Source organism: Triturus cristatus, chromosome 1_2 (assembly GCF_964204655.1).
Source record: "Triturus cristatus chromosome 1_2, aTriCri1.1, whole genome shotgun sequence".
In the NCBI taxonomy this organism is placed as follows: Eukaryota; Metazoa; Chordata; class Amphibia; order Caudata; family Salamandridae; genus Triturus; species Triturus cristatus.
In genome coordinates, this window is record NC_140580.1 from 29824215 (window position 1) to 29836923 (window position 12709).

The 12709-nt window shown below is 43.8% G+C and overlaps 1 protein-coding gene and 1 long non-coding RNA gene across 4 annotated transcripts in view; one reads left to right on the forward strand and one right to left on the reverse strand.

Annotated features, from left to right (window-relative positions):
• Positions 1 to 5922, forward strand: part of LOC146866679 (uncharacterized) — a 99284-nt gene extending 93362 nt beyond the window's left edge. The window contains exon 3 of the long non-coding RNA XR_014960450.1: positions 5775 to 5922. This is a non-coding gene — a long non-coding RNA (uncharacterized LOC146866679). The remainder of the gene's footprint in view (positions 1 to 5774) is intronic.
• PPFIA4 (PPFI scaffold protein A4) overlaps positions 1 to 12709 on the reverse strand; it is a 3163248-nt gene that overhangs the window by 2739630 nt on the left and 410909 nt on the right. The gene's annotated exons all lie outside the window — the stretch shown is intronic.

Genomic DNA, 12709 nt, shown 5'->3' on the forward strand with positions numbered 1-12709 from the left:
AGTAAGTCCCACACAGCAGGATTGCTAACTTCTCATAACAGGCCACACCGCCTTTCTCCACCACTCTGCAGAGACGCACCTCCCGGTGCATTCTGGGTTTGGGGATTAAGTCCCCATGAATCCTGAGGGTCCCTGGGGGCCAACTAGCCCACCAGGTACCTCCAATAAGTGCCACCAAACAGAGGATGAAGGACACAAGAGGACCTCATCACCCCACCAGCAGTGTGCCAAGAGGCGTGTTTGCAGAGTGATGTAAAAAGGGGCGTGGCTTCAGACCATCTCTCTACAATCCAATCCTGTGGCGCCTACTGGAGGTACCTGGTGGGCTAGTTGGCCCCCAGGGACCCTCAGTATTCAGGGGGAATTAATTACTCAACTTACAACGTGCTAGGGGGCGTGTTTGCACACTTCTGGCCCCGTGGACCCCATCCCCCGGGCCTGGCCTCACCGTTGGGGACTGTGGAGGGAGACCCAATGCCCCCACGGTCCCAGCTGGCTCCACCCATCCTGCAGGAGCTGGCATTGCTTTTGCACAAAGTGAGCTGCTGACATGCAGCTCCCCTTGTGCAAAAGCAATCTGCTTTGGTTTTTGAAAGCAGAGCAGGTTTCCAGCTCTCACACCCAAAAACCAAAGCAGAGTTTGCTATCCCGCCCTGTCATAGCAAACGGCAATGTCCCGGGGGTGGGCACCCCGGGACATTCCAGGAGCCGAGCCTGGTGAGTGGAAGTCCCCAGGGCCATCAAGGGCTCCAGGAGGGGGGCCACGCGGCCCCCCTCCCTAGTGTTTAAAGCCCCGGGGAGGTGGTGGTCCCCCGGGACCGGGGGTTTGCAACGGACCCCCGCATCTGAATATTTAGTGCCTCAGGGAGGTGGTGGTCCCTGGGGCAGGGTGAGTGGGGCAGGAGCCCCCCCACACTTCTTTATTTTAATTTAAGGAGGTGGCGGTCCCCGGGATTTCGGGGGCCCGTGAGGCACCCTGACCCATATTAATAAATGCCACTGTGAGGTGGCAGTCCCAGGTGCAGCGTGGGGGGCGGTCCCCACATTTTTTTTTAGAAGCCCCGGGGAGGTGGCGGTCCCCGGGGCTGCAGGGGGGCTGCAGGGAGGCTGCGTGCCCCCGCATATAATGAATAAAGCCCCGGGGAGGTGGCGGTCCCCAGGACTGTGGGGGCCCCACGCTAATTAATTACACATTACCCCTGGGACCTGACCCACACAGGGGCTTACAGATAACGAAGCACAGGCTCTGCGCTTCGTTTTTTAATACAAAATTCAGCCGGATTTACGCACCCAGCACGAATTTGGCCGTTTAAAATAAAAAATGCTTTTTTGGGCCCTTGGGGACCTTTTGGGACCCCCTGAGCAGGCCTAGGGGGTCAGGGTGTTTCTACCCTGGCCCCTTTTCTTGGTTTTCATCTTTTTTCCACCCTTTTTCTTGTGACTTGGTTAACGAGTCACAAGATGGCTGCCAACACTTCCTGGTTTGGAGTGTTGACAGCCAATCAGAGTGAAGCTCGTGCCCAGGAGGGTTCGCAAATCATCCTTGGTGCGAGATATATATATTTTTTTAATTTCTCAGCAACTACTGAATGGATTTACACCATTTAAACAAAAGCACGCTTTCTGGACCAATACTTTCCTTTTTACCAAATTTGGTGTAATTCCGTTCAGCAGTTCGGCTGTAGCCTGTTTCAAAATCCCTATGGAAATTAACATGAGGAAAACGCCTTTTGGGACCTCCCTTTTTTCTCGGCTCCCTCTTGACGAACCACCTCGAAACTTTCAAGACACGAGCTGACCTGATAATAGATCCGAAGCATAACTACCTCCTGGGGACCGCCAGTAGGATATATATATATATATATACATATACATATATATATACATATACCTATATACACATATATATATATATATATATATATACACACACACATATATATATAGATATATACATATATATATATATATATATATATATATATATATATATATATATATATATATATATATCCAGGCAAATAGTCGCGATCACTCTTTGAATGGCGGCGGGCGAAATTGGAACAAGTAAAGTGGTGAGAGACAACAGCCCTCCAAAAGTATGTCGATGTCGAAATGGTCCCAAGGGGCTTAAGAATATTCATAACACCAACCTTTAATGGCCCCGATCCCGAACTAATAGAGGAATGGGCTCTTAATAACCACACATGCTCTACGGTGATGCTACGGTTGTTAATCAAGTATGCAACTAAATATACACAAAGATTGGCAATTGAAATTGAAAAGCTGTCTTCTCTGCTAAAAGAAAAATACTCAGACAGTGAGTTTGAAGTGGAAATGAAAAAATTAAATCTGAGATTGGAGAAAGTAGAAGAAGAGATTAAGCAGAAGAAACAACGGAAGTTCCATAGGGATCAACAGGATTACGAACTGGGACAAATCTTTACGTCTGGAAGGAGGTTTGATCACCTAAGGGAAACTAACCTAAATAAAGTTGAAAGTATTGCAGCCGCAAAATGAGCTCAAACCATGGATCTAATGAAGCCTGCCAGTGGAATAATAAGAACCCCCACTGAAGAAGTTACCAATGAAGTGACTGTGAATACAGAGGTGGGGAAAGAAGAGCATATGGGAGTAAAATCAAAAGTTTTAAAGGAGTTTGACCTGATGGCCATAGCACGTCAAGGACTGGGAAGTCCCGGACCTCAAGAGAACAAAGGACGCGGTCGAGGCGCCAGAGGAGGCAAGAGGCAAGGCGTAAAAAAACAAGGGAAATTGGATGGCTTCATGGGGATGACAACGCGAGGCAAATCAGCTGCCAAATAAAGGACCCATTTACAGTGGTACATGTATCTGATATTGTACTATCCACTAATAAGATCAATGTTTTATCATTAGACCTAACATTCTGCCCTACAAGACTTGTTCCACTTCACAAGGAAGTTGAAACTCAAAAAATGGTATGAACATAGAAAAGTGGGGAATGTGTTCCAACTAATGTAAATTCCAATTTAAAGGTTGGCGATTTGGAACTTTTACAGACCATGCAAGAATTGGAGGGTGGTGGAGGTTAGAGTGCAAACCCACAAGACATTACAGCTGAGGAGCATTTGATTTTGGACCGCAGTATTGATAGCGGTTTTAAACCAAAGTCTATATTCATACCGCAAATACACTGTTATGCCATTGAGGTATTTGAGAAGGGGGTGAAAGAGGAGCTGAAAAAGCTCAGCATGAGTAAACCCAATAAACACTACAATCTCACCCTTGAACAACAATCGGCAATCAAAGAATTACAAGAGAATAAATCTATAGTAATTAAGAAATCCGATAAGGGTGGAAATATTGTGGTGTGGCCTCCACAGATGTATTTGGATGAAGAGAACAGACAATTGAATGATGTAAACAACTATGTGAGAGGAAACAAAAAGTGTGATGAGGAAAGTAATGAACAATATAGACTGAATTTGGTTAAGTGGAGGAATGAAAAGCTTTTGGCCAATGAGGAATTTAAATTTGTATACTGTGAGTATCCAAAATTGACAGTAATATATATGTTACCGAAACTTCATAAAGATCACCATAAACCGCCTGGAAGACCAATTGTTTCTTCCATGGGAAGTCTATATGAGAATACTTCTAACTATATAGACTTTTTCTTAAGATCGTATGTCCAATCCTTACCTGCATATGTACATGGCACTGGAGATTTTCTCAGACTTGTGGAAAATATTGTTTGGGAGAAGGAGATGTTGTTGATGACATTAGATGTCAACAGTCTATACACATGTATACCACATAAATTGGGTATAGAGGCTAGTCGGTATTTTTTGGGATCACGTGAAGTATCATATTCCATGCACACTGAAATGCTCCTAACTATGATGCAGGCATGTCTAACCAATAACTTCTTTTTATTCAACCATGTGATCTATCGTCAGACCCAGGGAACGGCAATGGGGACCTGCTTCGCCCCCAGCTATGCGGGTCTTTACCTTGGCTGGTGGGAGGAGCAGGTGGCTAGTAAGATCGATGCCTTTTCCCAACACGTCCTCCTCTGGGCAAGATACATTGATGATGTTTTTTGTATCTGGAGGGGTTCTGAAATAGAAGCTATAAGATTTGTGGAAACCTTAAATGACAATAACTTCAATTTAAAGTTTACCAGTACTATTCACATGGAGAAGATTGAATTTTGGGATGTGGAGTTAAAGGTTAATGACAAGAAACAGGAAAGTAAACTGTTTAGGAAGGCGACTGCTGGCAACAGTCTGCTACATGCAGATAGTTGCCATCCGAAAAACCTTATTAACAGCATACCATATGGTGAGCTATTAAGAGCAAGAAGAAATTGTAGCTCAGATGCTGAGTTAAGGTAGAGATGGAAACTATGGTAACACGTTTCAAAGAAAGAGGATACCCTAGCAAGACAATAAACAATTCATTTGAAAAAATCCAGCTAGTTAATAGAGTGGATTTATTGAAAGTCAAAAATAAAGATGACAGCATAGAAGAACCTATACGATTTATAACAACATTCAGTAACCAAGCCTGGGAAGTCAGAAGGTGTCTTAAAAAATTCTGGAATGGTCTATGCACAGATTAAAAACCCTAAAAAACATGTGGGAGATAATCCTTAAATCACGTTCAGGAAATCAATCAATCATGTAATTTGTAAAGCGCACTACATACCCGTGAGGGTCTCAAGGCGCTGGGGGGAGGGGAATGCTGCTACTGCTTGAAAAGCCAGGTCTTGAGGAGTCTTCTGAAGGTCAGCAGGTCTTGGGTCTGACGTAGGTGGGTGGGGAGGGTGTTCCAGGTCTTGGCGGCAATGTGGGAGAACGATCTGCCACCTGAGGTCGCTCTTCGGATACGGGGAACTGTGGCGAGGGCAAGGTCGGCGGAGTGGGGGCGTAGAAGCTGAGCCGTCTGTTGAAGTACACTGGTCCGGTGTTGTGGAGTGCCTTGTGTGCATGGGTGAGGGGCTTGAAGGTTATCCTCTTGTTGACGGGGAGCCAGTGGAGGTCTCTCAGGTGGGGTGTGATGTGGCTGCATCGAGGGATGTCGAGGATCAGGCATGCAGAGGCGTTCTGGATACGGTACAGCCATCTCAGGAGATTGGCCGAGGCTCCTGCGTAGAGGGCGTTTCCGTAGTCCAGCCTGCTGCTGACGAGGGCCTGGGTGACTGTACTTCTCGTTTCGGTGGGAATCCACTTGTAGATCCTGCGGAGCATGCGGAGGGTGTTGAAGCAGGAGGAAGAGACGGCGTTGACCTGCTTAGTCATGGAGAGGGTGGAGTCGAGGATGACCCCTAGGTTGCGTGCGTAGCCGGTGGGTGTTGGCGCTGTTCCCAGTGCGGTCGGCCACCAGGAGTCATCCCAGGCCGAAGGGGTGGATCCGAGGATGAGGACCTCCGTCTTGTCCGAGTTCAGTTTCAGTCGGCTGTTCCTCAACGATTCAGCGACGGCCTTCATTCCTTCATGGAGGTTGGTTTTGGCTGTGTGGGGGTCTTTGGTGAGGGAGAGGATCAGCTGGGTGTCATCGGCATAGGAGATGATGTTGAGGTCGTGCAGTCAGGCGACATGGGCGAGTGGTGCCATGTAGATGTTGAACAGTGTTGGGCTGAGGGATGAGCCCTGTCCACTTGGGTTGAGGGCAGAACTGTGATGGAATGAGAATGTATTGTCGTAATGAATCATGTATCCCGTGATGAAGTTTGTATTTTAATTGATGACAGGCGATCATTGATCATATGCTTGTGTTTTATATTGTAGGAGACAAGAGACACCATCATCATAAGATGAGGAGGAATGCAAAAAAGCTTAGGATATCTGTGATGGTTTGGAGAAAGCCCACTGGGGCATAATTGTAAAGTATACATCACTTATGAGGAGTATGGACATGTAATACTTGTTGCACAAATTCATGAAGCAATGATAAGAGTATGCTCATGCAGAGAATATAAGCCCACTGGGGCGGTATTAGAGAACAGTAATGAGAAATATGTCTCTCACTATGTTGTTTATACTGTCTAAATGAAATGGTTCAGTACTCTGTACCTATTGATTTATATGACATTATAATATGCAATATGGAGCTTTCATTGTTGCAATTAAGCAAATGACATTCTGTGTGTAAACGTATGGAGAATAAGTCACCACTCCAAAATGGCTGCCAATTTGCTCTATACCTGATGTGGTGTAGTAGTCCTACCTTGATGTTTTGTAATGTGGCGTGAAAACTATATGTACTATGGATTTACAAATGTTCACTGACTCGTGAGAAAGGAGCGGCTGCTCCGAAACGCATCGGGCGTTTTTGCCATTGAGAAAATAAATATTTGATTAACTACGCTTACGGATTTGGGCTTGGTCTCTTTGGTGGAATCACTTGGAAATAAATAAATATATATATATATATATATATATATATATATATATATATATATATATATATATATATATATATATATATATATATATATATATATATATATATATATATATATATATATATATATATATATATATATATATATATATATATATATATATAATTCCATATTGCCAAAATCTGCATTATCAATACTGATGCATTGTGTACCCTGTAGTGCCTGCTGATGTCACATGGCGTAATTGGAGCACTTGCAATTAATAAATGTTTCCTACCTGTGAACAAGGCGTAACAACGCCGAAACGCACAAGGAGTCAAGTGGCAGAAGGGAATTAAATGCCTGATTCACTCTCAAACCGGGCTTGGCAAATCTTCTTTGTATGTCCAGGACGGGACCCTCCATTTCCGTTGCCGCCGGAGCCGCCCTGCAGGGTTGGGGGGCCCCCATCATGGAGTTGTGTTTTGCGATGTTGCCGGCATCTTTGGGGGCATGACCCGCGCTCTCTACACCACACCAATCAGGACTGCCATGTTATTTCGTAGTGGTAGAGGTGAGAAAGGGAGATGTGTGAGGGCACACCTCACTCGGACAGTTTTGGAGTCTCATGTCATTTCGTAATTATTTACTGCCACTTTTGAAACATTTATGTGCACCCAGATACTTTATTCCATGTGTGCTTTTAATGAATGCAACAATGCTGAAAACGCTATTAAGTATAATTCCATATTGCCAAAATCTGCATTATCAATACTGATGCATTGTGGAATCTGTAGTGCCTGCTGATGTCACATGATGTAATTGGAGCACTTGCAATTAATAAATGATTCCTACCTGTGAACAAGGCGTACCAACGCCGAAACGCGTAAGGAGTAAAGTGGCAGAAGGGAATTAAATGCCTGATTCACTCTCAAACCGGGCTCGGCAAATCTTCTTTGTATGTCCAGGACGGGACCCTCCATTCCCGTTGCCGCCGGAGCCACCCTACAGGGTTGGGGGCCCCCATCATGAAGCTGTGTTTTGCGATGTTGGCGGCATCTTTGGGGGCATGACCCGCTCACTCTACACCAGACCAAACAGGACTGCCGTGGCTTTTTGCGGTGGTAGAGGTGAGAAAGGGAGATGTGTGAGGGCACACCTCACTCGGACAGTTTTGGAGTATCATGTCATTTCACAATTATTTACTGCCACTTTTGAAACATTTTTGTGCACCCCGATACTTTATTCCACGTGTGCTTTTAATTAACGCAACAATGGTGAAAACGCTATTAAGCATAATTCCATATTACCACAATCTGCATTATCAATACTGATGCATTGTGGAACCTGTAGTGCCTGCTGATGTCACATGATGCAATTGAAGCACTTGCAATTAATAAATGTTTCCTACCTGTGAACAAGGCATAACAACGCCAAAACGCGTAAGGAGTCAAGTGGCAGAAGGGAATTAAATGCCTGATTCACTCTCAAACCGGGCTCGGCAAATCTTTGTATGTCCAGGACGGGACCCTCCATTCCCGTTGCCGCCGGAGCCACCCTGCAGGTTTGGGGGCCCCCATCATGGAGTTGTGTTTTGGGAAGTTGCCGGCATCTTTGGGGGCATGACCCGCACACTCTACACCAGACCAAATAGGACTGCCGTGGTATTTCGTGGTGGTAGAGGTGAGAAAGGGAGATGTGTGAGGGCACACCTCACTCGGACAGTTTTGGAGTATTATGTCATTTCGTAATTATTTACTGCCACTTCTGAAACATTTTTGTGCACGCAGATACTTTATTGCACGTGTGCTTCGAATGAACGCAACGATGGTGAAAACGCTATTAAGCATAATTCCATATTGCTAAAATCTGCATTATCAATACTGATGCATTGTGGAACCTGTAGTGCCTGCTTATGTCACATGACGTAATTGGAGCACTTGCAATTAATTAATATTTCCTACCTGTGAACTTGGAGTAACAACGCCGAAACTCGTAAGGAGTCAAGTGGCAGAAGGGAATTAAATGCCTGATGCACTCTCAAACCAGGCTCGGCAAATCTTCTTTGTATGTCCAGGACAGGACCCTCCATTCCCGTTGCCGCCGGAGCCGCCCTGCAGGGTTGGGGGCCTCCATCATGGAGTTGTGTTTTGAGATGTTGCCAGCATCTTTGGGGGCGTGACACGCTCACTCTACACTAGACCAAACAGGACTGCCATGGTATTTCGTGGTGGTAGAGGTGAGAAAGGGAGATGTGTGAGGGCACACCTCACTCGGACAGTTTTGGAGTATCATGTCATTTCGTAATTATTTACTGCCACTTTTGAAACATTTTTGTGCACCCAGATACTTTATTCCACGTGTGCATTTAATGAACGCAACAATGGTGAAAACGCTATTAAGCATAATTCCATATTGCCAAAATCTGCATTATCAATACTGATGCATTATGGAACCTGTAGTGCCTGCTGATGTCACATGATGTAATTGGAGCACTTGCAATTAATAAATGATTCCTACCTGTGAACAAGGCGTAACAACGCCGAAACTCGTAAGGAGTCAAGTGGTAGAAGGGAATTAAATTAAATGCCTCATTCACTCTCAAACCGGGCTCGGCAAATCGGCAATATATATATATATATATATATATATATATATTCATTTAAAAAACGATAGGTTTCACACATGTTATAGTTAGGTGGACATTTCACTCGGAAAAAAAACAATGAAATTCCCCCGTTATAGTTAGTTCAGATAACTATAAATTGCGCGCCCGCAATCCACTGCTCATGACGTCACATATTACATCACTCATGACATGGTCAGTGGCATCACTCATGACATCACTGATGACATCATCCTTTTGATAGAGTGGCGGTCGCGCGAGTTATAGTTATCTGAACTAACTATAACGGGGGAATTTCATTGGTTTTTTCCGAGTGAAATGTCCACCTAACTAGAACATGTATGTGTGAAACCTATGGTTTAGCATTTAAAAAACCTTACAAATTCACTTAAAAAACCATAGGTTTCACACACGTTATAGTTAGGAATTAGCATTTAAAAAACCTTGCAAATTCACTTAAAAAACCATAGGTTTCAGACATGTTATAGTTAGCTGGACATTTCACTCGTAAAAAACCAATGAAATTCCCCCGTTATAGTTAGTTCAGATAACTATAACTCGCGCGACCGCCACTCTATCACAAGGATGATGTCATCAGTGATGTCATGAGTGATGCCACTGACCATATCATGAGTGATGTAATATGTGACGTCATCAGCAGTGGATTGCGGGCACGCGAGTTATAGTTATCTGAACTAACTATAACGGGGGAATTTCATTGGTTTTTTACGAGTGAAATGTCCAGCTAACTATAACATGTGTGAAACCTATGTTTTTTTAAGTGAATCTATATATATATTCATCCAATTTGAATCCAGTTGAATAATAAAGAGCCTTGCTGATGAAGCCTGGTCTGCCTGTCTCCGTGTGCGCCTTTACTGAGGGCAACTTTTGGATGAATATATATATATATATATACACTGAAAAAACCATAGGTTTCACACATGTTATAGTTAGCGGAAATTTTACTGATAAAAAACCAATGAAATTCCCCCGTTATAGTTAGTGCAGGCAACTATAACTCACGCGACCGCAATCCTCTGCTGATGCTAATACTGTATTTAGACACTTATTTGCCCATGTCTTCTTCCATACATTTTTAGCTATACATATATTACAAATATTTTTTTTTCATAAAGACACATATGTCATCAACAGAAGATTGCGGTCACGTGAGTTATAGTTGCCTGCACTAACTATAACGGGGGAATTTCATTGGTTTTTTATCAGTAAAATTTCCGCTAACTATAACATGTGTGAAACCTATGGTTTTTTCAGTGAATTTGCAAGGTTTTTTAAATGCTAATTCCTAACTATAACGTGTGTGAAACCTATGGTTTTTTCAGTGAATTTGTACGGTTTTTTAAATGCTAAGTTACTTTACGCCATTCGTGGCGTGCACGCCCACTTAACGCAGTTCGTTCCGTGCGCGCACGGTGCGCTTCGCGCACCGTGCGCGCACAGTGAGCACGCGGTGCGCTTTGCGCACCGCGCGCCCACTTTACGCAGTTAGTGCCGTGCACGCACGGTGGCCACGCGGTGCGATGACAAAGCAAGAAAGCACGTCAACAAATCTGTTTCTGCTTTCCTCCGTGACTATGGTATGGGTGCCATTTACCACAACAACTTGCGTTATGACATGCAAGACATTTATAGAGGAGATGGTGTGCACTTCAATGATGAAGGGAACAGAGTCTTCCTCTTGAACCTTAGACTCTGCATCGGTACTTACTTGTAGGTACCACTAAAAAATCATTTCATAAACACAACGGCTCTTTTTAGAGCCCCCTAATATCTAAACACTTAAATCTGATTTTCCTTTTTTTTTTTTTTTTTTTTCTACCGTACGCTTACCGTAAGCTTACCGTACGCGTACCCCGTGATTTTTTTTAAAATCAATAAATGTTTTCTTTGTACTTTACAGTCCTTCTTTGACCCCCTCACAAATGTAAGGGGGTCTGTAACTCTCCTCATTGCCCCCTTTTCTTGTTTTCACTCTTTTTTTTCTGAGTGAAATACACAAAATGGCGGCCGCCGCTTCCTGGTTTCGGCCGATTCGAATGTTTACTAAGATCTAAGAGCCAATCAGAATCGCGCTCGCGCACGCCACCGTACACTTACGGTAAGCGTACGGTAAGCGTACCGTAAGCGGGCTCAGATATATATATTGATTTAAAGGCTATTTTCTCAGAATCTACTGAACAGATTTACACCAAACCTACAAAAGGCACTTCCTTGACCTAGGGACTACCTCTCTGCCAAATTTCGAGTAATTCTGTTCAGCCGTTCGGGCTGTAGCTCGTTCTAAATGTCCTATGGAAAAATGCATGGGGAAAACGCGTTTTGGGACCCCCCTTTTATCTCAGCCCCCGCTTGACGGATCCCCCCGAGATTTTCAGGGTAGGAGCGGAGCGTAGCGCCCCACCTATTTTGAGAAATAGGCGCCAAAGTTATTCAAAATAGAATGTTGAGGTTTTCCTATGGAAAAGGGGTCCTAACTATAACTACCTACTGGCAACCGCCAGTAGGTAATATATATATTATCTACTGGCGGTCGCCAGTAGATAGTTAGGACCCTGTTTCCATAGGAAATCCGCAACATTCTATTTGGAATAACTTTGGCGCCGGTCGATGAATCCTCGCGAAATTTTCAAAATAGGTGGGGCGCTACGCTCCGCTCCTACCCTGAAAGTCTCGGGGGGATTCGTCAAGCGGGGGCTGAGAAAAAAGGGGGGTCCCAAAACGCGTTTTTCCCATGCATTTTTCCATAGGACCTTTAGACACAGCTACAGCCCGAACGGCTGAACAGAGTTACTTGAAATTTGGCAGAGAGGTAGTCCTCAGGTCAAGGAAGTGCCTTTTGTAGGTCTGGTGTAAATCTGTTCAGTAGTTCCTGAGAAAATAGCATTTAAATCAATATATATATGTGGGCGGAGCCTAACCACACATCTCATCCTGAGATCTGATTGGCTGTCAGCACTTCATCCAAGAAGTGTTGGCAGCCATCTTGGGACCAATATACATGATAGCACCTCATTAAAAAGCATTGCAGTTAATAGAAGATTTTAAGACTTTAGTTACATTATAAATCATTTGTTGATGGTACCATACTCATTTTAGGAATTGTGGTATGTTCTAAGGTGATTTCACCATGTGAAAAAGCCTTCTGCTGGGATATCATGATTGAGAGAAAAATATTTTCTCATGCTTTTACCACAGAGGTTTGGAAGGTGATCTATAAGCTAAACTGAGAGCTTATTTTCTGTAAATTCACATTATCTTTCTCAGTCATGTGAGAATGAAGTCTGACATTCTCAGTAAAACATGTACATCCAACAAGGGCAGAGACTGTCAGTTGATTCCTTTGTGTTCTACTGCAGCTTTCCAGAGTGTTCCAAAGAACTACTAGAGCGCTAACCGTCCTACTTATGATAAATGTATGGCACACCTGAAGCCATCTTGCTTGGATTAAAGTGGTAACTCTTAAAACATTTAATTTAAAAAGGAACAAAATGAGGGGGTTCATTTTTCCATAAAAAGTATGATTAGTGCTGCAGAAAGAAAAATTAGGGCACATTTTGAGTGACTTCTCAAATCCTGGCATGCAGACTGAAACATGCACTTTCAATACCAGCAGCAGTTTTCCCTGGTGAGCAGTAGCTTTACTACAGTGATCTAATGAGCAAAAAGAGTGCTAACATTCTGATTTTATG